At 46.8% G+C, this 21,936-nt stretch overlaps 1 long non-coding RNA gene across 1 annotated transcript; it reads left to right on the plus strand.

Moving 5' to 3' along the window:
- The first annotated feature begins 3,297 nt into the window (after nt 1–3,297).
- Nucleotides 3,298–8,227, plus strand: LOC135258315 (uncharacterized). The gene is made up of 3 exons (XR_010330951.1): nt 3,298–3,823; nt 5,292–5,359; nt 5,445–8,227. It is a non-coding gene; the product is annotated as an uncharacterized LOC135258315 (long non-coding RNA).
- Nucleotides 8,228–21,936: the final 13,709 nt, after the last annotated feature.

Raw genomic sequence — 21,936 nt, forward strand, 5'->3', positions numbered from 1 at the left:
CACTCCCGTTAGACACCGTATATTCCCTGATAAGACTTAAGTAAGTACTGTAAGTCTTGATAATTGAGGAGGGAGAAACCCACGGTGAGCAGCAAGGGTGATTTCGGGAGGCACAGCATGAGGTGCGATTGTTTCGTTGGTGAATGACCTGCAAACGGGCCTCTGAGGTTGAGAAGGTAGGAATCAGACGAGCAGCTCTGGATGCTCCTCTGAGTGTTCTGTCACAAGCACAGGGGATGCTCCACTGGGCTGGAAGTCGCGACCGCAGACAAATGAGCAAACGGATTTGTCACCTGGCTGGCCTGCCCCAAAACAGGTACCCTAATCTCCCACGCCCTTCTTGAATCTTTTAATGAAAACAAAAAAAAACAAAAAAACCTTAAGTAGCTGTTGCGTTATCCTAATGAACGGTTTAAATCGTACAGAGGAAAACATGTAAGCCCCCAATACAGCCAACCTGGTCTACTCAGGTTGCTCTGTCATTTTAAAAGCCATATCAGAACTCCACATGCAAACACTACACGTTTCATCATCCAAATCCCTCAGATTATATCCAGATATGTTCTAACGGTGAACTGATAAAGCATTGTCTATTTTCACCAGGTTAGGCCGTATCTGTTGGTTTTGTTAGTTTATGCGAGACTGGGACAGGTGAAATAACAAGAGAATGAAGTTATCATAGATGCGGGTTTTGGGGTAGCTCCTGCCCAATGAAAACCTTTCACAACCACACCATGACCACAATGATCCTGCATTAAACTTAGCTTTGCTAATGCTAATACAGGCAATTCAAGGGCAAACCTGTGGGGAGTCGGGGGGGCCAGCGCGGAATGCAACGATTAAAACGTCACTGCCAAATTAAGATTCCCATCGACTCGGCATTGATTTACAGCTGAGCTGGAGATAGGAGGTGCCCCCTCATCGTCAGACCGTTTGCGCCCAGCGGGCTAATCTCAGCGCTAAGCCTTCGGATTCAGAGGCGTTAGCGAGAGGCAAACGATGAGCGGTGAGGCTGACAGACAGCAGCGTCGGGCTCCACACCACGAGGACAGGTTCCGCCTCTTAAACACTGTACCTGGATCAGTTATGTTTAAAAAAAAAAAGAAAATGTTGGAATGACTAGCATCTCCAGCTATGCTTATTCTGGATCGCTCGCCAAGACTGGAAAGTACCTGGAGCTCCCCAATCAGCCTTCGCAAGAGTTCCCTGTGACCTGTTTAGCTGGACATTGGCAGGTGGAGGTGGAGGATTGGGGGGGAGGGGGGTCTGGGGTGCACTTGTCTTGCCCTGCGTTATCTCCAGAGACAACGCAATGATCCCTTAGGTCTATATACAGATCAGTGGGACAGTGCTAACAATGGCTCATCTATCAACCCTGCCAGGAGGGCCATTGTTACCAGCGTGCTTGGCCCACTCACCCACAGAGACCCAATGCATGATGGGAGGTGAAAAGAACAGGCATTTTGGACATTCACATCTCCACATATCCCCTCTAGTCTCTCTTCATATCTCAGCATGTTAGTTTTATTCTCTGCCTCCATTTTAATATTCGTTAACAAGCAATCAAATGCATAGGCAAGAACTCAAGCTGTGTACAAGCACCTGTGGATACATTACATTCTGCACGTTAAACTTCAGTGTTTTTCTTGCCTGGTAAATGAGTCCATGTCAATTATTAAGCTTGAACTATGTTTACATTTTAATGAGAATTAAATGAAAATGTGGACCATGGCTGTTTTCTTGTTTCATTAAATGCGTTTTTAGATGTCATGTTCAGGTGACATTCAAAATGTTTTCGCAAATGCCTATCGGACTAAAACCTGAACAGTATCGCATAGAGCCATTAGAGGGCGCCAGACACCCACAAAATGCAGCATTTAGTTGTCAGTGTTGATGGATTTACAAAAATAGAATATAGGCAAGAGGGGGAATATATGTTTGTATTGTATTCATGTTTCTGCTCCCGTATGCACAGTTGTGGAAAAAATATCAATTTTTAAATAAATTTTTTTTTATTAATGGATGTCATGTCGGAACAATAACTGCTGTCCCTCTAGAATGTTCACATTTCTTCAGGTGAAAAACAATCCCTTTAGGATGTTTGCGTTTTGGTTGACATAGGAAAAATACCCCTTGATCTGAGTTATTCAAACCTATTCACAGTTGATGTTTCCCATGTAGACTGGCTGCTGATAGAAGTAGCCCGAGGTGGATTTCTGTAAGCGCGCAGGTGGCTAAGGAAGGAAGAAATCAGTTCAAAGGCAGGGCACGCATGTATTTCAACAGAGTACGGGGTAGTAGGGCTGTTCGTATCGTAACGTTTCTCTGTCACCAATCTTCAGGGTTTGTGCGGTTGTAGGGCTCGCTCTTCTGCTTCTTTGAAAGGAACAGGACACAGACGGCGCCCTGCGGCCACTCTGACAGTGCTCACCTGTGCAAACAGAGAAAGGCTGTCAGGACCGGTTATGGATCCGCCATCATATTCCTCAACAGAGACCTCTGGTCATTCTAACCACTAAACCGCCTCATCATCGTCGCCGCATCCGTTGTACGAAAGAAAGGCTAGCAATATTACAAGACCGAAGTTAGGCATATAGCCTGCGTCGTTTGTCCGAGCAAAACAAAGTAAAAAATCATTTTTCGCCGAGACAATGTGCCCTTTATTAGCCGTTAATCCCCGTCTTTCCCGTATCCCAGCTTTCCCATTTGATTTCAACCACACAAAGGCGCTTGACGACAAAGCTGTCTCCAGGTTGTCAAGGCAGTCCCACTTGTTTTTCTTTCGGTGGAAAATCTCTGTGGAAACTTGAGAAGTTGTCCCTATAATAACATAAAATAACACTCATGGGCCCATAATATAGGTTACCCGTGGGCGAAATAAGATAACCATTGTCGTTTTTACCTTGACTACAAGCTAAAATCAGTAAGCATAATCTTTATCTTGTAATGTGCTACTGCATCCACAAGAGCGCATTGTTATGAAAACTGGTCTACTGAATGATACTGTTCATACATTAAGCATTGTGGTATGAAATGCAGCCTACATGGCCTACAGCAATAATAAAACAGGCTAGCTAATATTTGTCCAAAGAACATGGTTTTACACAAAATACAATAGGCCTATTTAATACGCAGCATACTGTGACGGTTCAAATAACATAATATGGCCTATAATTTATTACCACTAAACTAAAACTACATATAAACACGACTGAGCTTCTTGAACCTGTGTGATCTAAATAGACGAATGTTCTTATGTTAAGAATCTTAATAACTTTGTCAATGTTTTAGTTTGCTAAGTAAATATTGAAATTGATCTGCTTTGCCTTTCTGTTGCCAACAGGATGTGAATGAGTGAACCAATACAATAGCCTATTTAAATATTGCAGATGAGAGCTGGCAAACTTAACCCTGCAGTCAAAGTGCCTTTGGACTTATGAAATGTATATATGCACAGCCCAGCCAGTGCAGGCCTGTGTGACATATGGAATCAGTGGCATTGCCAGGATTTTATGTGATTGTGACTTTTACCCCGGTCTTCGGAAATAATCTTCCCTGGGGGTGAAGGGGTGTCCATTGCAAACAACTTCCGTATTTTCCATCTCCGGTATTTCGGTGGGGTCGCGGGTTCAAAAGTGTGGGAATTCCAAAAACCGCATTATATATTCCACAAATCTTACTGCATACCCGTATCAGTAGCACGATTGCATCTCTGTGCTGGGCATTTTTTATTTCCTAAAGAAGATTAAGTGCACCAATGAAGTGCACGTGGCCCAAGCAAAAACAACGACAGCGTCGCGTGACCACTGATTTTTGAGAAAACGTGAGTTAAAAACGCTAACCGAGAAAATATCCCTTCAATGTCGCCATGACGTGCACTGCACTAAATATCACGCATACATTTTGGATACACAATAACTAATATATTTTGGCGGCTGTTGCTTTCAGTTTCTGTTTTTATAGCCTAATTGACGTTTGAGCGACAGATCTAAACGACGGCGACCCAGATCCGAACGCTTGACCCCCAACCTGTTAGTAGGCTATCTAATACAATGTGCTTTTGTGATGTTTAGCTCTGGTTTGCTGTTCTGGCATGTCGGTGTAGACCAGGCGCATGACTTTGTTGACATTAATAACGGATAAGCTACTTGCGAGATGAACTATTCCAAACATAGCTATATGCCGTGAATCCGACATCCTATGCCCATTCAAATGCGCGTTAAATGTCGCTACAATGACAGACTAATTTTAATTTACAGACTAATTCATTATCCATTTTCTTTTTATTTTTTACCTTCTGAATGAAGTGATATTGATGAAAACCTGCTGCTACATGTACACGCTTGGCGCTCAATAATGAATGATCTATGCGTTTGCATAGTAGCCTAACATTAGGTAGCCTAGGTGTTTTTAACTTAAATTTTCTCAGACCACGGGCTTTGCAGCTGGAATGAGCCATTTGAGGCACATTTTAGGGATCAAAATGGCATTTTATTAATATATTAATTGTCCCAATTTGGTGGGACTATTTTGTGTTATTTTTATGTTGAAATGAATGCTAATATGTGCTTATGGAAGTAAACACAAACAACCACTAGTTCCAATTAGATGAAGAATTGTATAATGTAATAAAAAATAAATAATCAATTATATTATTATTATTTTATGACCCTACGTCTTGAAGTCCACGAAGTATGTCATATTTGCAGCATATAGGAAGTATGCCTATATAATGTTGATGTCGGATATTGGCAATCATTTTTCAGTCCTCCCGCACCTTATTAGTCCACCTGGCTTTATCACGAGTATCTTTTACTTGCTCACCAGCCTCACCAGTGGAAAGGATTTTTGATGTGGTTGCTGGACAATGAACGATTTAAAGATATCCTGTTTGAGAGTGTCATATGGTTTGTCCCGGGGCCATGTTTCAGAGGGCTTTGTGCCCGCTTTTGGAACAGTGGAAACTATACTTCCTAAAGCTTCTCTATGTCACCTGTCGAATACTGGGACCCAAAGGCATTGTTCTCTGATTTATATAGGTAGTGTTGTGTCGAATGACCCCTGGTTGACGTGTGTAGTGTTAAAAGTGTATCTGATACTGCAGTCTCCTTTTTTTACTTTTTTTTACCACGTTTCTCTACAAGGGAAGTGTGCATTGGGAAGAACAAAAGCTTTTGTCTAGCTCCATAATAGGAGGGGTTTTTTAACATTTATTCCTGTTTTTACAGTAATTTTGGTACACTGGGGTATTTTGAGTCACTCAAATTCTTACTTTCTCTTTTCACTTTCAGCCTGATGAAGAGGCTACGTGTCTAAAGTGAGGCTGATTGTTGCTCAACAGGGCAACTCAGAGATGAGAGTGAGTAAGCAGTGATTAAATTGGCCAGATCCGTCGTGAATAAACGAATAAACCCACTCTCTATTAACCAAGGTTGCCTCTACAGGGAGAAGCCCACCTCGGACGGGTGAAATTTTACGCAGTGGATCTGAGGTATGGTCTGTTTACTCCTGCACGTCAAACGATCTTGAACTTTGCCTGATCGCTTCAGACGGTCCTACTGCAAAGTGGAAATGACAGTTGGGAATCGGCACCGGGAGATGCCAGCGATAGAGGCCGTCCTCCAATCTGTTTGTACATGCCTCTCAACTGTGCAGAATGCATTTCTCAACTGTAATGTTTAAATAGTTATGTGTGTATGTGTGTGTGTGTGTGTGTGTTAGAAAGAGATAAGGAAAAGCAACAGAGGGAATGTGTGTGTGTGTGTGTGTGTGTGAAAATGTATCCATGCAATCGTCAAAATCGAGAAAAGTATAGAAAACAATGAATACCTTTCAATATTTAAAAATACGCAACTGGGTGCTAGCCATTGCCACATGTGAAGTGCAAAATATGAATGGTGTACATTGTACAGTATATAGTTTAACCTTTTGAAAGTAGCACAGTGTCACTATGTTTGTCATCATCACATCACACGTCTATCAAAGTCGCAATGTGACAGCAAAATATGTATTCCACTTCCACTTTCCACAATTTATTTTGGGGGGAAAGTGGAATTTTGGGCAGCAACTACCAACTGCCCTTCTCATGATGTTTCGGAGACACTGAAGGGCTTTGGCCAGGTTTCACGGGAGGCCCGATGGGAAAATTGATTTTATTTCGCCTCTTAAACGAGAACAATAACAGAGACGGAGGGCACCTCCTGTTAAACAGGTTTTACCCCACCGGCCACTTTCCCCAGCACAATGTATGGTGCGTAAAATCTCTCGCATATCGGTAGCCTAGCCTGCTGCGTCTGCTATTGTCACTGAGAACCTGCAGATCAGGCAGAGGCGCACAAACGCTCTCTCACACCGACGCGAGCGCGCGCAGCATCGCGTGCGTCGCCAGTGCCGGCCCCTTCGCGGAGCTCTGCTAACCTTCTCTAAAAATTCTTCGCGTTCTTATGAATAATTGTCTTCTGGCCGCGTGCGTGCGTGTGTTTGTGTTTGTGTGTGTGTGTGTGTGCGTGTTTTACACAAATGTAGGGAGAAAAACATCATGTGCTTTAGTTTGTCTCTTGTTTTAAAGCACTAAGTTACTTGACGATATGCAACATCTGTGAGTGCAAAAGAGCAATTCTTATACTTATTGATTGGGCATTTTAGGGAAAAATATTTTACAGGGCAATACAGTTACATAATGTGTGTGTACATACACTCTATAACATTAGTCTTTGTGGTACTAGGCCTTTTTTTTTTTTGGTTCCCATTGAACGTAAGCTCCTGGGAATTTCGGGGGCTGCGTTGTCTGGCTGAGGACGTGCAGGAGCAGGAAGTTGGAGACGCCTGTGAGCAGACTGTGCTCTGATTGACCCGCGACCGGCTCCCCCTCACCCAGCGCGGTGTCAGAGAGCGCTGAGCCCGGCTGTAACCTGACGCTAGTCTGGGAGATAAATGTGTTTGACTTTAGAAGCCCCCCCACCCCCGCGAGGCGCAGTCAGCATTGTGTGAACCGGTCCGGCCAGCCCCCCCCCCTCGGCCGGCCTGGATCATCGGGGGGGGGGGGGGTCACAGGGAAGCCCCGCGCCGCCGCCGCCGCTGTCTCTGCGTCGGAGGGCGTGCGCCGTGTCACTCTGTCTCCGCGGGAACGCGCTCCGCGTCCGTGAGGACAGGTGCGCTGAGGATATGTTTGCCGTCCTGCGGGCTGTCCCCTCAGCCGCAGGGCCCCGGAGTTCCAGGGCCGCTCCTCGTCCTGGGAGACGCTCTGTCCGCCTCAGGTGGGGAGGGCTGTTTTTCCGGCGTCGGCCAGGAACGCTGCCCTCCGCTGGCTCCCAGGGTGATTCTGTGCATTTAAGGAAACGAGGGCAAAGCTGATTCGGGGTCATGATCTGGTTGAGCATGGATGATGGATCTCCTGTCCCAGCATTGGACACCCTAATATGATATGTTCCCATAGCATTGACTTAAGCATTTCGGTTCCCATAATCCTTTGCACAGGTAGGGATATGGCTCCACTAACCTGCGGGAAAGCTTAAATATCCATATCAAGTAGTGCTTGAAGTGAAAAACGTACAAGTGGCAGTACTCATACAAGCAAAATCTAGAAGTTCCAGCACCAGTCCTTACCATTTTTGAGCCAAACTAACCTTGAAAAGATTGGACCCCTTGCACTGCCAGCTTTTATAGAAATACCGGGTCAAGACAGTCCTTTCACAAGTTGTTTAACGAGGTAATCTACAGTTTTACAAGCAGTTTGTGAGTCGCATAAAGTGGGTCCACTCAGAATTCCGAATTCCATTAATGCATCAGAAGGTGACAGCTGTTGTCAGAATTCTAATCTCAGGGCAACATTCATGGGATTAGACAAAGAAAGGGGTTGGGAATTATATATGCATGTCTTAGGTAGATGGAAGTAACATATTGTATTACATTCACCTGATAGATTTCATCCTAGTATATAACCAAAGCCCTGTGGTGCATTTCTTGAATTGTTGCTGCCTGTCGGATCTCTCTTACTGTAGTTGAACTGATAACATCTGTTTTCGTAGCCTACCAACGTTCAAACCAAACCCCTTTGGTTTGCGCGCTGCACTCGGAATCAGTGGACATGTCTTTTCACAACGTGAAATCCTGATTAAGCAGATCGTCCGTGCCAGATACGGTAACAACACACCGCATGAACCTGTCTGCGGCAGCAGCAGCAGAACCGTGCTGTTAATCCTCCTGGTGTTTCTTGATTGCGCGCAGGTGCCGTTCTGCAGAAACGCACCTTTTTTTGTTTACTCCCCACGGCAACACACTTCACTGGCCTACGCAACGGCGTTACGTAACCGAGCGTGTCGGAGCGGACCGAAAGCGTTTGAGACGGCAGGCGGCTTCGCCGGGCTTCGCGGAAGCCGGACCTGCCTGCCAGGGCTGCGGCGTGGTGGTGGGTGCTGGGAAATGATTCGTCAAAAGGGTTTGTTTACATTTGGCTTTGGCTTCCCCAGAACTCAGGCAGCCGTCCTTCCTAGAAATGTGTACAGGGCACCACTTCCGGGTGGGTTTAGATCAGGATTTAGCGCATTTGTATCCTGTACTGAATCGCGTCTTTTTGGCGGATTTCACAATCGCAGCCTGCATTCCGATGAAGTGTTTTGAATTTGAATTTGAATTTGGATTTGAAAGTCCCATCAAGCTCACAACCAGGAGTGTACTGAGATGACACAATTTTGTATCTGTATCCGTTCAACAAGCTCAATGACCTGTACCTATGTCTGCATTTTCAACGGGGGTGGGGGAGGGTTGGGGGGGGGGGTTGAAGATGAACTGTCAAACTGTCAACAGATTGGGGGGGATATCAGTGCCTCTCCCTCTGTGATTAAACGAATGCATCTGTAAACATGCATTGAATGTGCTTTTTAGTTTCATTTCATGTTTTAAGGCTCACTTTTCCCCATGTCATTTTTAGAATCTCTTCCGAGGTTCAAGGGTTGACTTTGGGAATAAAAACATACCTGCGTACGGCGCGTTATCTGTGCATTTCCAGATAGGGTTATTATAGTCGACATGCAGAGATTTTTTTCATGGCAGTTAAGTGTTATGAATTTGAATTGGAACTGTATGCCAGCACAGTTTTACGTGCCACAGTGTTTCCTGGAGGCTGGGTCACCTTATGTCCACCGTAACTCAGCCAGGCTTGGGCTTTATGGTGTCGGAGGAGCGCTCTCTGGCAGCACCTGACAGCCTGATCTTATCAAACAAGTCCTGGAGAAAAAAGAGAAAAAAACACCCGCCAATCAAACTGTTTGTGCAGTGACCTTTACTGTTTAACTGCCGAGGATGTGCCCAAAAAAATGTCAAATTATATTTGATATTACAGCTTTGGAACGAATCAGTAGATTAGAAGACTGATTTAGGCCTATATAAAAATAATGAATATAAATCCGCCAGAACCGTAGAAGCTTTTTCGATACTTTTCTGGGCATCACTCTTCCTGACAAAGAAGGTTAAAAAAAACATGGAAACATATTGTAGCTTTTCTGGCTGTAACTGCTTGTGGGTGGGGAAGAAGGGCAGGGTACTCTTTGGACTTGCCGTATTCCTGATGTGAAAAGCCGGGACATATTGCATAATTAAAATAAATGTTTCCTGGCTATATTCGGTCATTGGGTCTGACCTCACCTGCCATTTGCCCAGGGAAAAAGCAAATTTTTTATCTCCACGTAGCACAGCCACCAGAACAATGACTCCCCAAGCAGTCTACAGTCATTCATTTACCCAACCACCCCCCCCCTCCAGTCAGTACAGTATGTCCCAATTTAAGAGAGGGTGGTATCCTAGCAGGTCCCTTGAGAAGAGGAATCGCGTGAATTCTGCGTTGGATGAAGTTTCCTGGCCTTGCCGATTGTTGCATTTCCCTGAATGGTTTCTAGCTGGCAGCAACTGTTCCTAGATCAGTTTAAAAAAATGTTTTCACAGGTTTAGGTTAGGAATAGGGCTAAGTAAGCTGGTCCTGGATTGATACATGGGCCACGACGTATTCAAACTGTCTTGGGTCGAATGGCGGACAGGATGCTGTTTTTATTTTCAGCAATTCCCACTGACATTCTCACAACCAAACTGTAATACTGTAGACCAGGGCTGCCCAACCTACCTTCTTCTGTCCTGTAGGTTTTCACTCCTGCTACTGCTAATCAGTAGAATCAGGTGTGCCTCAGTAGGGTTGGAGTGAACACCTGGAGGATGGTAGATCTCTAGGAACAGGGTTGGGCAGCCCTGCTGTAGAAGGTCAGACAGGAGATCCTTCTGCTGGGCAGAAAGGCCCATTGTAACGAGATGGTTGTCGTTGCCCCATTATCTGTGTGCAGTGTAATGGCTGCACATGGACAACCTGTTTGTGATCTGTTCTCCAGGACATCCTATCCCCTTCTGTTTGATAAGCAGCCAAGGTACACAAACACAGGCACGCACCACACACAGGCACGCACACAGAGCGGCTGTCAAAGAGCACATACTGTATATCTCCTCCCTGGAAAAAAAGTCTGTTTACAGCATGTAATAATATTCTCAGACCGGTACCATATACGTATGTACGTTATTTTGCAATGCACGTGTTCATGTTTTATGTCTATTTTTTTTTTTTTATTCTGAGCTGTGGATCAGGTCATGTCTTCAGTTCACTTCTCTTAACTGGCATTCAGCAGATGCTCTTTTCCAGAGTGACGTACAGTGCAAACACAAATGCAAAGATCAGGGATCGAAGTGCAGTCAGTCCCTGGAGTGGAAATGTATAGTTCCCGTAGAGACAGCACGTGCAAGAAGTGCGGACTGCGTTGACTTGTCAATTACCCCACACTGAACATTAAAAACCAATATCTGAGAATGAGGTCATCATCTCCCCCCACCCCCACCCCCCTCCAAAAAAAAGGGCGATCACAATCTCTACTCCTCCATTCTGCGATTGCTATTTCGACCCCCCCCCCCCCCAGTCTGAAATCTCACAGACCCTCACAAAAGCCAGAGTGTAATTTAAATCCTGAGTTCAACCACACTCGTGTGAAACACCTCACACAATAGAAAGATACCCAGAGAGGTCGGTATGAGTTTTTACAAGGACCGAGCCAGCAATGATGAATTGCATTGGAATGCGATGTGGCTTCTTCAGCTTTTGTACAAGGAACAGGGCGGTGTGGAGATCTAATGATGGGGGGCGGCATGCACAAGAGAAAGGGGGTCTAGAGGGCTGGGAACACTAGTAACAGGTGCATTATGCCTTTGCTTGTGGAGGGGTTGGGGGAGGGGGGGTGGGGGTACTGGCTTGCATAGTTTATAAATTGGTTTAATGAGGTTGTAACTTTCAGGAGGAATGCAGCCTGTCCCAGTGTAGGGGGTCTGTTTTGGGGTGTTCCACTGCGCCATGTTAGGAGACGATCGTAAGTACTGCAGGTTTGTGAGCTGGGCCACCCTGTCTGAAGGCATCCTGCAGGCACATCAGCAAAAGCAATACTGGAATTTAATTACGCCAAAGCTTGGCCCGTGCTCAAACCCGCGATAGTCCATGGGTACAGAAAACTGTCACACAGGCACTTTACAGAGTGGCAGAAAAGAGTAAAAAACTGAGAAACCAGGCCTGAACCCCCAAATAGCAAGCATTTGAGGAAAAAAAAACTTGGGAAAACACATGTGCGTGTGTGTGTGTGCCTGCGTGTGTGTGTGTGTGTGTGTATGTGTATGCGCGTGTTCATGCGTGTGTGTGTGTGTGTGTGTGTGTATGCACGTGCAATGGGTTTAATATGGAAATACAAAAACCATAAGGATGGATCTAGGTGATGAAACCATCCGCTAATCATCTGGGCCTGGAGAAGAGCCAGGGATGTGTCAGCACTCCTGAACGCTTTTCTGACCGAAGGAGATAAGATGAGACAGATCACCACCAGCCATCTCGCTCCCTGGTAATTACTCCAAAGTACTTCACCCATCAATCTGTCTGTCACCAGTAATCCCCCCCCCTTAAAATAAAAGAGCATTTCAATACGTCACCCCTGTGGCATAGCCACTAGTGTGCAAGGTATAATATGCAAATGTGCAGGAGAAGATCACGGTGGAATTGGTAACTTTTTGTGCTGTCGACTACAGTCTGGAAGTGACTACCTCCGGATGCAGCTGAAGTCGATAGCATACTTTGCAGTCCAGACCAGACTCGATGAAATATGACTCCTAATTAGTATCTGGGTGTTTGTTTCCCGGATTAAAGATTTTCGTCCAGGATCAAGGAAGTCATTTTCTCAGCGAAGCGCAACATAGTGAAAAATCGAGTACATGATACTGTAATTAAATCACTATTCATTGCTCTCTAATCAGATTTGGAGTTCCTGGTGCCAAAATAAAGTGCATAAAAATGCTCAGATGAAAGGTGTTTTAATGTGTTTGAAGAATATGTCAGGGGTAGTTTTGCTCTTTGTAGAAGTCTTATTTTTCTGTATTAGACTGTTAGTTTAATGTCCAGAGGTGTGCTTATCAGTCCCTGTGGAGGTGACGCTCCACGGGCACCAGAGCGGGCAGGTGCGGGTGACGTCTTCTCTCGTTCGGCCCGGTGCACTGTGGGAAACAAACGGCCATCGTGCCCATTTCCCTTTTAGAATCAGGGGGCTGTGTCCACTGTTCCGGTTCAATCAGGCCCCTATTCACTCGCGCGTGCGATTAGACACTGACGGCACGGGAAAAGAACATAATTCACTGGAGGGAGAAAGGCAAGGCAGGTGTTTGCGTTTTCACGCTGGGTTTGAACCTTCCGTGAGCCGTGCAGCAGTGCTTGAATTCATACAGTCAGTCATAGTGATGTCATCCAGCAGAAAGGAATCACTAGATTCTGTCAAGTGAGATGGGTCATTCTAAGATGTGGAAAATCCAGGTTCAGAAATTAAAAGTCCCTCCCCTGTATTTTGCTCCAGTCACCTGGATGTAATAATTAGCACAATTCTTCAGCCGGGAGGTAGAACTAAGTAGGGAAATCAGCTGGCCGAGTTCGTGGGTGAAAGAAACACATGGCAGGACTTTTACTTTCTGACCCCTGGACTTTCCAGCCCTGAATATTCTGAAACCCTGCACAGAACAGTTGTGAAACGGCCCCAAATGGGTCAGACCAACGTAAATCTCTCGCCCCCACCCCCACCCCACAAAAAATGGCAGATATTTCCACACGTCACGCTCCAGCACCCCTCTCTCACTGCTGAAATAGTCTCCACAGTGCTGACAGGAAGTGGTCCCTACGACAGACAGGATACTGGTGGTGCGTGTTTCGAATGGCGCGGCGGTGCGGGCCGCTCTTAACGGAACATCCGCGAGGCCGCGTTCTCTCCCCCCCCCCCCCCGAGGGTCCGGCGTGCCTGTCTGGCGAAGCACGAATGTCAAGTGTCAAGCCGCCCACGCAGCGTTTAGCGACGCAGTCGACGCGGCGAACGTCGTCCCTTATCGGGGAAACAGGACGGCCGGGTGTCGATGGCTCAGATAAGCCGCATGCTGCGTCACTCAGCGTGTGCTGTCTGCACATCAGATGTCTCACACACCCTCCGGTCCTTCTCAGTTATGCCTGAGTCTGTCTGCCTCCTTCCCACAATGCACCGCTTCCGGCAGGTTCAGAGTTAATGGCGGCGTCTATCGATTTCTGAGCAGCGATAATTTACGGCCGTTTTGAAGGCTGGCATGTATTGAGTGGGGCCTCAGAAAATATAAACCTCTCAGCAAAGAATGCATCATTAGACATGTGTCGACTTGTAATTGCCTCTCTGTCAAAAAAAAAAAAAAAAAAACATGATATATTCAATAAGCAGGACCTGATTTGGAACGGCTCAAAAGAACAAACAGTTCTGCAGGCAAAGGAAATGAAGTAGATAAATAGAAAAGGGACATTTTTATACACCGTGGTTCTGACTGATTCAAAATGCATTTTACAACCAGTTGATAAAATAATGTAGCCTGCAGTAGGTCTACCATTAGTATGGTTAATACCAGAAACATCTTTTTTTTTTTGAGTAATTGCTATCATGATTTAATGAGTTTGTTTGTTTTGCCTTTTAGAGAAGAACATCTCCCACTGCAAGTCGGTTTAATTATTCTCGTGAAATAATTACATTACCTAAGCAAAATAAAGTCGATACGTAAATAGGCCTGCTTATTCTTTTCTAGCAAGTGACGCAAGCTTAAAACACGCACGTGCCCCAGAGGCGCTCAGCCTATTCATGAGAACGGACGTTTTTCCAAAAAAATGTGGGCTCACACAAAACGTGGAGAAACACAACCTACCGCTGGGTATGTTGTAACAGTGATTACACAAGTCATTATTCAAAACTACCCGTCAGATATGATTCCTGTAAGCGATCTCACGAAGCATGCTGCCCCTCAGGAAATCTTAATGGCATAAGTTCAGAACCTTTAACCACGAGAAGACGGAACTTCTATATGCAACCACGTGACCATACAAAATACAGTATAAACGCTTAATTGGTGGAAGTCACATGTCGAATATCGATCACCTGATTCAACGAAAAAAATTTCAGTTGGTATTCTGCGAATAACCCATCCAATATTTTTTCATGTTAGCTGCGTCAGACGTTTTCTATTTTAAATGACTTGAAAGTCTCCTTGCTATGACGTGAAATGTTTTAATATGTGAGATTAATAAATAATTAAATATGTGGCTACTTTGTTCTAAATTAATGTAGGCTGTGTTGTACTGTACATTGAATTCTGTGCCATTTCAGGCGTAAAGACGCGTTGATGTTCACTGGATGTTCAGGAAAGGTTATGGCATTTTTGAACGATTTGCCAATCTCCTGCTCTTCGTGACTGTCACCGCCGTTAACCGACGGATCAATCTCACTGACTAATCCGTGGGACGGTTGGCGATAGAGCTGCAGAGCTTCTTTGAGAAATAAAGACACGGAATGCGAAGCATAAATCAAACAGTCACAAACTATTAGTGATTCGTTTTCCAAGTTCAGAGACACTGCTCACGCCTACTTCCAAATGAGGGTGGAAGAGGAGGATTTCGCCTGGGGGCCTCTGCAGGCATACTTAGTTGTGGAAGTTACCGGGGCAACAGCTATTTTTGTTCTGTGCCTTTTGCAGTGTTTTGATTATACTTTGATTAAAAAAAACTTAATGTAATATTACACTTAAGCGGTTCCAACACATCTGGTTCCATTAACGTTGTGCCTTGTAGCCTACCCTGTCAACAGTATCTGAAACACCCTGAAATCAAACACTCATACACTTATAAATCGGAGGCATGCATTATTTAATTACCTCTGGTTGGGGATCTGTGCTGAACAAGTTAGCCTGCTTGCCTTAAGATACACAGGCGTTGCTGTGAGCCCTTGGGCCTGACACATATGAGGAATCAAACTGCGAGAAATGCAATGTTGACTCAATGTGCATGCAGTCCGACGAGGACCCAGGGCATAATGAGAACGTGGTGTGATCCTGGGACGTGACTGCCGCTGTGTGATTCCTCCTATGCACGTGTCACTGACGATAAACTTCCCAAGGTATCGGTGAAAGGTGTGGAATTGGGAGTGAAAGTTTATTCGGTACTGCAAAGCCAATGTTCATTAATACCCATTAATTTATTAACTTATTGACAAATGAAGGTAAAAACGAGGCCATTATTACTTATAATGTTTGTCTCGCAGTGCCCTGTTTCCCTGGAAGGTAGAGCAGCTGCCAGATTTGTGACAGTGAAACCCTTTATGTAAGCTGACCCCTGTACAGTGGAAATTGAAATTTGTAAATAACGACTGTTCACACACTGAACTGAACTGCACTGCACTGAGCAGGTGGTGTAGTCAGATGACTGCTCCTTTATGTAGCTGCACTCTGTGTTGATAAACCCCTGTGTCCTTCTGACAGCCCCTCAACTTCAGCCAGTCTTCCGCCATCCCCTGACGACCCCTCCCCTCCCCACTGTTTTTACCTCCTCCTGGCAATTCTGCAATGCTGGATGCAGAATAGCAATGTGTGTATGTTCTTTCACATGTTGACCACAAGAGGGCGATATGTCACATCTTCTTAGAAAAGAAAAATTAAGGCCCCTCTGAGCCAAACTAAAGTTCTCAGAGGTCAGTGTTTAATCTCCAACAGGCCCGTTGAAGGAATAATCGTGAGTAAATTCACCTTCGGTCTGCAAAAACATTCGTTCATTGGCAGGGCACTGGGCTGGTAGCCTGCTGTAGCCCAAACAGCAGGTCAATGCAGGTGCCATTTTCTTGTTTGCAGTGGACTTACTGCGTTATCTTCCCCTCTTGCTTGCTTTATTGCACCTGTTCGTTTGCTAATGGGTCCTTTTTTTCTCTTCTCTGTTTACGCTGTCTGTGTCATAAATAATGGTACGCACGGTCGACAAGCTCTCCAGATGTCTGGCGCTGTACCGAATGGCATATTGCATCGGGTTTAGTCGGAAATGTGGCTGTAAAAGCAGGGAGATAGAGCTGCGTTGTACATGACGCCTCAGGTCTGGCCTCACTACGCCACCCACACAGACGGAAGAACAGAGGCATTCCATCAGAGCCAGTGCTGTCTTTGACTCCGCCCCTGACACGGTCACATGACCTTCCTCCCTGCTACACAGCTGTCCAGCTGAATTCTTCCCTACTTCGATAGAGATCCGTTCACTTGTAACTTTTTAACCAGAAAGTTCCAGCGAGGGGAGGAACGTCTCTGGCAAGGGAGACCAGGTCCGGCCCAGTTGGACCGACCCAAAAGCTCTGGCTCAGTCACCTGTGACATACGGCAAGAGTCGGGGTTGCCAGAATGACCTCGGAAGACCCATCACTCTGCAGTCCTGCAGTGGCATGCGAGAGCAGCGTGTTGATTAGGTGATTCATCCTCACACGGTTAAGTTATGCATATTTCCATATGAAAGGCTTTGTATGAATGCCTGTCAATATTGTTTTTTTTTTTGTTTTTTTTAATTGTCATCAAATACTTGACTAGATTCCACTGCGTACTAGCCCGGGGCACGTATCAATACAAAACAATGTGTGTTGGACGCCTACAGGTCTGGCGGTAGCCGGTGAGCGTGTTCCTTGTCGTGGGCTCAGGACTCGTGTCTTGGCTGGCGCTCTGGAGCGGAGAGCAGCTGCGTTGCCGTGGAGCTTTGCAATTCAAAGGAGTCGAGTTCTGCCTCGGGGACAAAACTGGTGTCACTGTTTGCCGTTCTCAAGCTTCATGGGAAAGCGGCGTGCCAGACCGACCCGCTCCCGGCTCGCACGTAACGCTGCCGCCGCCACGTCGCTCGTATTTTGGGCTATGGCTGGTGTGGGGCAGGGCAGAACCCCCCTTTCCCCCTTCCCCCCCCCCCCCCACACCCTTCAGTGCATGAGTGGACACTCAGAAATTTAGAATGTCCAAACATCCGCTCCGCTCTTTGTGCCCTGCAGAACCCCTTGCTCACGCGAAGCTGGCACCGGGGCAGTTCTGCCGCAGGGCGGGTGACGGCATCACCACGGAGGTGGCATCACCACGTCTCCATTCCACAGAGGAGAGGGAGAGGGAGAGAGGGAGGGAGGAAGAGAGAGAGAGAATGAGAGGGAGAGAGGCAGAGGGTGGGAGAATGACAGGAGAGAGAGAGAGAGGGAGGGAGAGAGGGAGAGAGAGGGAGGGAGAGAGGGAGAGAGAGGGAGGGAGGGAGAGAGAGGGAGGGAGAGAGGGAGAGAGAGGGAGGGAGGGAGGGAGGGAGAGAGAGTGAGGGAGGGAGAGATGCCTGTCGCCAGTTTGTTAGACAGCGCGGCAGTTTTATTGCCCGTCGTCCGCCCGCTCTCTGATAGCGCTGCCATTCACGTTTTTTTTATTTTTTTTATTGGCGTCTCCCGGGAGACGCGCTGTCACGTTGGCCACCTCCGTAATGGCCCTTATCGCCCGGCCTTGTTTATGAGCTGCTGGCTCACAGACAGTAATGAGGCCGCCGTATCCGCCATCGCCGGCACGGAGACTCCGTCTGAGGGAATCCAATCTCCTGGAACTCCGCCCAGGGCAGCAGAGGTGGAGGGCGGGGGGGGGGGAGGACAGAACACCGGGTAGAAGTAAAGACCTTGGTTATGTCCCAGATGCTCATCAATACTTTGGGGGGGAACGGCTAAAGTTCTTTATGAGAATGGCTGAAGTTCCTTATGAGAGCAGCTGAACTTCCTTTTGAGAACGGCAGACGTTTCTTATGAGAGCGGCTGGAGTTCCTTATGAGAGCGGCTGGAGTTCCTTATGAGAGCGGCTGGAGTTCCTTATGAGAATGGCTGAAGTTCCTTATGAGAGCGGCTGGAGTTCCTTATGAGAGCGGCGGATTCCTGTGCATTGCTAATCGTTCCTGTGTTGCTGTAAAGGAGGTGATAACCGAGGCTTTGGTGCAGTGCTGATCTGTTCCACGGAGCTCTGTGTTCTTCACCATGTAGGCCCTGTGGGGACGGCTGGCCATGGAAGCGCAGGCAGAACGAAAAAAAAACAGGGAATTTTGCCTGAATTTGAGCACAATTTGAAGTGAAAAGTGGTGTGAGGAGGAAAGACAAAGCCAGTGTTTATGTGTGTGCAAGAGAGTGATTGTGTACGAGTGAGTGACAGAGAGAGAGTGAGAATGAGAGTGAAAGAGTGTGAGAGAGGAATAAAGACGGAGAGAGAGAGAGAGACGCAAGCTGGAGGAGTGCTGAGATATTTGATATACTGGTGCCAGCAGTGTAACAGCATCTAAATGGAAAATAACCAGTGGCAATTACCGTCCCATCTCGCCCCTTTGAAGCTGCGCGGGAGCGAAACCCCCGAATTTCCTCTTTTAATTTAGGAGCTGCTTGTTGTGCTATCCCGGGGGGACCTCCGATACGTGCCCTGGCCCATGCCGGAGCCGCGGTTGGAGGGGTGCCACATACCTACGTGCCTCCTGGGCCACCACTCCGACAGAAGCCCTCTCTCTCTCTCTCTCTCTATTTCTCTTCTCTCTCTCCCCCAATTTTTCTCTCTCTCCTTGTGTCTCTGAAGTCTCCTTGACTTTCTCTCTCCCTCAACCTCACTCAGTTCTCTCTCTCTCTGCTGGCTCATGCTCTCCCTCTCTTTCTTTCTCTCTTTCTCTCTCTTTCCCTGTCTCTCTGAAGTTTCCCTGACTTTCTCTCTCCCTCAACTTCCTTAGTTCTCTCTCTCTTTCTCTCTGCCTCTCTCTCTCTCTCTCTGCTCTGGCCCTCAGATACTGCACCACCAGAATTATTTCTTGTCTGACGTCAAGCAGTGCTCGGCAGAAGTGTCACGTTGGCTTTAGTCTAATTAATAATTTAAGTGTTATGGCCCTCTGCTAGCACTACAGCTACTGAACAGAGCAATGATTCTGCAGTACAGTACAGTGTGAAGATGCCATTACATGTGTGAATGACAACGCACAACCCCTGAGAATCACTATATGGGGAATGCCACCTTTCGAATTCTTGGCAGTGTAACAAGGCTTACGTTTAGAATAACTTTCCTGTCAACATAAAGCATCACCATGGAAACACACTATAAATCACACGGTGCATTTCAGGATAAAATACGATGACATGTAACAGGCATATTCCAGATTTTTGGTACAGGGTTTGTGTCATAGGCGATGCTCCAGCATCTGGTGCCAGTGTCATTCCAGGCAGAGGCAGAGGTCAGTCCCCGTAATCCCACCACAGACGAGGACCGGCCACGTATTTATTTATCTTCATATCACAGAAGAGATTCTGAGACCGTCAGAAATGAAAGGGGGGGGGGAAGCTGCTGTCAAAGTTAAATCTTAAATCAGCACTGCCTCAACAACATTGCCTCAGAAACCTCCATTTAGATGACAAGAGAGGGGGATCATGAGTGTTCCCTGGAGCTAAGAGGGGTGCCCCCCCCCCGCCAACCAACCCCAACCTCCTCCCCCCACGCAAGACCCTTTGGTTAAACAATTGCACTCCTGAAGGTTTCACATTTAAAAGCCTATAATTCAATCATGCTAAGCATTTTCAGTCGCTTGGACTGCACCAATTTTTCTTTTTTAAAACAGGCAGTCATAATTTATCCATTAAAACGTACAAGCGTGCTTTCTGTATCAACCTCTGGAGCGCATTGCAGACAGCTGAAATCAGTTTTTCTGACTTTAATCAGAGGCGGTGTGAGGTAAGGTCTGACCAGTCTAGAGAAACGGGGCGTAGGTGATGACCAGGTGGACATGCGTGGGAGAGAAGCAGGAATTTCACCAGGTTACCTGGGGGTCACCTGGCTCTGGCTCTTCCTGTGTTACTGTGGCACGTCATAAGTTCTGTGACAACCCCCAAGGCCCCCGGTGTGAACATTTCACCTGAAGGCTGGGGACCGGGGGGGGGGGATCAATCCTGCACGCCGCACCTGTCTGTCTGAAGCCTCCGGCCTGCTGCGGAATCCACCAATCAGAGGAGGAGACTGCTCAGGCCTTTCGGCGCAGCTGTCGCGGGGGTTAGCGGTTAGCGCACGTCTCTCGCTCGTGCTCCGTCTTGCCGGAGAGCGGGACGAAACGCGAGGTTTTACCCGGCGGCTCCTTCTGTTTTCGCGCGGGGCTGCGCTCCCATTGGACAGAGTCCGCCCCGGGGGGGGGCTCGTGACTGGTGGGCCTGGGGACTGAGTCACTCGTGCGACGTCTGCACCGTGACACAAGGCAGGCTGCGGCAAGTTGAGACGTCTGGAGAGGACGACAAAATGCAAAATGTCCCGTGTGCGTTCAGCTCTAATAGGGCCACGTTCGAGTCCAGTTGGGACCGTAAGTACTCTTTAAGGGTTGGCTCAACACTGAACGTTTAATGTTTCACTGTGTACTGTGTTAGGTGACGACTTCTCTGAGTTCACGTCTGAGCCCTTGAGCTTTTCAAGCGGGGGAGAGGTCTGGCATCTGTGCAAAGGCGGTGTGGATGAGCCCCAAGGATGTAGTGTCAGAAAGACCACAGAGAGGCCACACAGTGCCCCCTAAGCCTGTTTGTACCGCTGCTCTTATCTTATTAATGGAATGCCAGGCCTTAAGGACACAGGAAGTGCAGCCAAGATGCTAAGAGCCCCTCTGAGCAGTTCTTGAGGAGAGTTCTTGCCAACTGAGGTATGACATGGCAAGAAGTCAGACCGGGTAATATATTAATATATTAATCTGGGTGTCGTAAATCATGGCGGGAGGGCAGTGACGTTTGTAAACCAGCCTGTCAGGGTGATTCACGAGTTCACGTGGCCCAGTGACGCAATCCCGGATTTGATTTGTGTCTTGTTGTGCTGTGGAGAATCCCACGTCGGGTTCCTGCAGACCGGCGAGGCTTTGACTCCCCCCGTCCTCAGACTGCAGAGTCTCTGAGTCGAAACAGGTGTCTGTGTGACTACTCTGGGGCCTGCGGGTCATTTCGGGTTTCGGGTGAATCACTCTGAGTTCACTGAGCGGGCCTGACTGTGAACTTAAGGGACAGGATCATGCACTACTTCTGTCAAACCAAGTTTTGTAGATTACGGCCCGCTCACGCTTGCTTTTTAATCGAATGTTAAGCTACTGAATCCATTTAAATATATTTAAAGATGTGTTGCTCTTGTGGGCTACTATTTCTTAGGCCTTTCTCATGGTCCAGCGTTGTCAGTTTAAACTCATTTTCACCAATAAGTACCCTTTCTTTTCTTAAAGAGCAAGTCGGATAAACAGATGTAAAGACCGCTGGTCCCTTAAGATAAAATTTCATCTGAATGAGACAAAAGCACATCTTCACATTTTCACTGAAAAAACAGTCAATGGGATAAATAGAATTTTCACCCTAATGCTATGTTTTGCACAGATCAAAACACTATTTCACCATAACATTCATTGCTGAAACTTATTCAGCTGTGTGTTTCTAGCTTATTTATTTGCAAATTATTGTTGCTCTTTATTATGGGAAATTGCAGTCATGTGTGAGTAGACCATTGGCTTGGTGCTTCATCCATTGAAACACATTCTGC

Source organism: Anguilla rostrata, chromosome 6 (genome assembly GCF_018555375.3).
Source record: "Anguilla rostrata isolate EN2019 chromosome 6, ASM1855537v3, whole genome shotgun sequence".
Lineage (NCBI taxonomy): Eukaryota > Metazoa > Chordata > Actinopteri > Anguilliformes > Anguillidae > Anguilla > Anguilla rostrata.